Consider the following 4,949-nt stretch of genomic DNA (forward strand, 5'->3'; position numbering starts at 1 on the left):
TGTGTGTGTGTTGAACCGTTGCTCCGTTTTGAGTGTGCTCTATATGAAACTTGCTTGATTTTGCATGTAGTTTCATATTATCATGTTGCATCCTTGTTTTTAATGTGTTTTCTTGATGTTTGAATGCATTTTGCATCAATGCCATGGTTAACTTGTTTTGCTCATATCTTCTAGGTCGTAGCTCCGAATTAAATGAACTTTATATGTAACTTGACTAGAATCACGTGTAGATCATCTTGGTGCATCTTAACTTTCTGTTTAACAACTTGAACATAAGGTTTATTCAGATCTGGACCAATTTCGAAATTTGCATATGAGGACTTACCGGAATTGTTATATGTTGTTCCCGGCCTCATTTAAACTTGCCTTGATGTGTTGCTCTTGTTTGCATCATCTCTTGCCATGAGTAGCTTCATGTAGCTTTGTCATGCATCATGCTTGGTTGTGCAGCATGTCTTGTTCATGTGTGGTGTGTTTACCATGTTGTGTGCTTCTTCTCGATAGTTCCCGTTTCGTTGCGATCGTGAGGATTCGTTCGTCTATGCTTGGTTCGTCTTCGTGGCTTCATCTTCTTCATGGACTCGATCTTCTTCCTTGCTGGATTTCAGGCAAGATGACCGCTACCCTGGATCTCACTACTATCATTGCCATGCTAGTTGCTTCGTTCTATCGCTATGCTGTGTTACCTATCTTTTGCTTATCAAGCCTCCCAAATTGCCATGAACCTCTAACCTTTGACACCCTTCCTAGCAAACCATTGCTTGGCTATGTGACCGCTTTGCTCAGCCCTCTTATAGCGTTGTTAGTTGCAGGTGAAGTTGAAGATTGCTCCATGACAGACAGGATTATGTTGGGATATCACAATATCTCTTATTTAATTAATGCATCTATATACTTGGTAAAGGGTGGAAGGCTCGGCCTTATGCCTGGTGTTTTGTTCCACTCTTGCCGCCCTAGTTTCCGTCATACCGGTGTTATGTTCCCGGATTTTGCGTTCCTTACACGGTTGGGTGATTTATGGGACCCCCTTGACAGTTTGCTTTGAATAAAACTCCTCCAGCAAGGCCCAACCTTGGTTTTACCATTTGCCTCACCATCACCTACATTTCCCTTGGGAGTAATTAACCCGAGGGTCATCTTTATTTTAGCCCCCCGGGCCAATGCTTGTCTAAGTGTTGGTCCAAACCGAACGATGTCCGGCGCCCCCTGGGCAACCAGGGTCTATGCCAACCCGTCGTCTTGCTCATTCGGTGTGCCCTGAGAACGAGATATGTGCAGCTCCTATCGGGATTTGTCGGCACAGCGGGCGGTCTTGCGGGTCTTGTTTTACCATTGTCGAAATGTCTTGTAAACCAGGATTCCGAGTCTGATCGGGTCTTCCTAGGAGAAGGTATATCCTTCGTTGATCGCGAGAGCTTATCATGGGCTAAGTTGGGACACCCCTGCAGGGTATAATATTTCGAAAGTCGTGCCTGCGGTTATAGGCAGATGGGAATTTGTTAATGTCCGGCTGTAGATAACTTTGCACCAGATCCGATTTAAAACGCATCAACCATGTGTGTAGCCGTGATGGTCTCTTTTCGGCGGAGTCCGAGAAGTGAACACGGTTTTGGGTTATGTTTGACGTAAGTAGGAGTTCAGGATCACTTCTTGATCATTGCTAGCTTCACGACCGTTCCGTTTGCTCTCTTCTCGCTCTTATTTGCGTATGTTAGCCACCATATATGCTTAGTCGCTGCTGCAGCCTCACCACTTTACCCCTTCCTTTCCCTTAAGCTTTGCTAGTCTTGATACCCATGGTAATGGGATTGCTGAGTCCTCGTGGCTCACAGATTACTACAACAACAGTTGCAGGTACAGGTTACGCGATGTTCATGACGCGAGAGTGATGTTTGCTTGTATTGGAGTTCTTCTTCTGCTCCTTCTTCGATCAGGGGATAGGTTCCAGGTCGGCAGCCTGGGCTAGCAGGGTGGATGTCGTTTGAGTTTCTGTTTGTTTTTCATCCGTAGTCGGATGTTGCTCTTATGTAAGATGATGTTGTATTCGTGTGGCATTGTATGCCTTTTCTATCTATCCCCATCTATTATGTAATGATGATGTAATGATATCCACCTTGCCAAATCGTTTCAATATGCGGGTCTATCCTTGGTGCGACCTTCGAGTTCCTTTTGGATAGGGTTGCATATTGGGCGTGACAAGTTGGTATCAGAGCCTCGACCGACCCTAGGAGCCCCCTTGATTGATCGTGTAGTTTGGCCGTTGTTGAGTCTAGAAGAAAACTGTTTTCGGAGTATAGTTACATCGGAGAGTAGGAATTCTTTTTACTCCTCAGCCCCTTCGTCGCTCTGGTGAGAAATCTTGACGTAGGTGTTTTGAATGACTTCTGTTCCCCTTCAAATTTTTCTTTAGGATCACGCAGTTGGTTTTCCGATCGTTGGTTCTCAGCTCTTTTCATCCGGTGCATTTCTCGTCAAGCTGACTCGAGCCTCTTCATCTTTGAGTTCAATCCTCAGTTGTTTTCTTTTCCCACCCACCCACCCCTTCTTCTTCTCGGAACTAGAGTCCGTAATCGAGTATCCATCCTACTCGTGCGAAGTTTTTGCTCTCTCTCCTCCATGATTTCAACCGGTGTTTTCTCTTCATGATATTCGTCGATTTCCCCTTCCAAGTTGCATTTGTTTTCCTGCCCTCCCACCCTTTTTTCTTCCCGGAGTCTGACTCTCTCTCGACCATCTATCTCATTCATGCGGATCCTCTTCAGTCTTTTGTAAATCATTTCAACCGGTGAATTCTCGTTTTGTTCGACATTCTTCATCTCTTTTCCGGTAGACCCAATTCAAGTTTTCGGTTGATCAAATTCTTTTCCTTGGATCAAGTGTTCTCCTTGCTCGTTTGCCTCTCGCCATTCAATCATTCCGGAGTTCGGAAGACATCTCAGGAGATTCGTCTGTGTTCCAATTAATTCGAGGTTGCCACCTCATTAAAATATTTCAATTGTTCCGGTGCATCATCTATCTGTTCAATAACCCTTTCCAACGGTGTTATCTCTTCAGTGGGTCCTAACCCACATGTCTTTTCTCAGGATCTTACCTGACTCTTCTGATTCCCCCGGAGTTATTCTCAATTCTTTTCAAGTGTGACGTAAGAATGGATTCCATCAGTCAGATGCCTTGTCAAGATCGATTTCAAATCATTTCATTGTTGGCTCAACCTCTTTGTTTTTCATTCTCCCAGAGTATCTCAGTAATTTTGGTGGCTTTTCTCGTCGTTAGTTGAAGATCGAAGAAGAGTTTTTCCTCTAAATCTTGTCTGTTCTCTCGAAGTTTCGTGGTTCTAGCTTCATGTTATCCTCTTGAATTATTCCATTGGTCAGATATTCCTTTTCCTACCCATCCGGAGTATGTCAGGAGTTGTTTTTTCATTTCTTTTCACCGAAGGCCATCATTCCAGTTATCGTTCTCTATTTATCCCGGTGCTTCGTTCAAGTATTCTTTATCAGTTCATGATCTCTTTGTCCTTTTGCATCTAAATCCCCTCTTGCTTATTGGTTCTTCTAATTCTTCCTGGTGATTCCTTCTCTTTCATCAGTCATTTTCGAATTCTTACGGTGGTTCATTCAAGATTCTTTTTCTTTGATTACCATTTTAATTCATTCGCTCTTTCCAAATCCTACCGATGGTTCATGAAGACCTTCTCAAGTTTGTGATATGTCATTTCTCAATCCTTTTCAAGAAGAATAAGTAGTATGCCAAATCCATTGCTTGTCATCAATTTAATTTGATGAAGGATAAGCATACAATAAATCTTATTCTTATTTCATCCAAGTGAATAATCCCTTACTTCGGAGTTGTTCTTGATGAATAAATTATAGTTCCAAGTGTTGTCATCTTTTCTTTTCCCGGAGTTCAAATTTCCTCGGCAATTTCGTCGGAACCTCCATCTAAATCATCGCAAGGCTCATCTTATTCTTTCATCCTTCATTCTATCTCATCATCCTTTTTGTTACCGGAGTTCTTCATGGTGGTTCTTCATGATTTAATCTTTTCTTCAAGAGTTCATCAAGATTTTGTTGGAGGAGTTCAAGTATCTTTTCTTCTCCCGTCTTGAAGAGCAAATAATTCTTCATTTTCTTGGGAAGTGGAGTTTTGCATTCCTTCTTTCTTCTCAGCTATTCAATCATTTCAGTTTGCGGCTGTTTATCACCTCATAATTTCTGAGATGTTATCCATAAGTCCATGTCAAGCTTATTCTTTTCGTTGTTGAATTTTCTCAACAACTCCATTCAATCTTTTCTTCTAAGGTTGCTTTCTATTTCATTCGTGGCACAAGTTGTCATTTTCTTCTCCGTTCTTTTCATTCAAATCTTTCAATTCTTTCCGGAGGTTTTGTGTCATGTCTTCATCCCTTTTTCATTTCGTCCTCTCGAGGTCATGTTCCATTCTTTCCATGTTCAGCCGGAGTGCTGCCTAAATCCTTTCAGTCTTATTCGTTTCTTATCTCGTTCTAACCGGAGTGGTTTCATAGTTTATCTGATTCCGTGAGCTTTCGATTCTCGTCATGCTCGTCGTTTCTTTCTTATTCTCGAGTGCTCTTGATTCTTTGCGTCTTCTCTTCAATTCTTGTTTCACCTCATCCCTTTTTCCTTCCGTCACGGTCCTAAGATCTCGGGACGAGATCTCTTGTTAGTGGAGGAGTGTTGTAACGCCCTGGATTCGATGCGCCAGGTGTCTGCCAGTTATTCGCCGTCGTTGCCATGTCATTTGCTTGCGTGTTGCATTTTGCCATGTCATCATTCCCTTTGTGTCATCATGTGCATTGCATTGCATCACATACGTGTTCGTCTCATGCATCCGAGCCTTTTCCCCGTTGTCCGTTTTGCGACCCGGCACTCCTATGTCCTCCGGCGTCCCCCTTTTGTCTCTCGTTGTGAGTGGGTGTTAAACATTCT

The sequence above is a fragment of the Triticum aestivum genome, chromosome 7B (genome assembly GCF_018294505.1).
Source record: "Triticum aestivum cultivar Chinese Spring chromosome 7B, IWGSC CS RefSeq v2.1, whole genome shotgun sequence".
Classification (NCBI taxonomy): Eukaryota; Viridiplantae; Streptophyta; class Magnoliopsida; order Poales; family Poaceae; genus Triticum; species Triticum aestivum.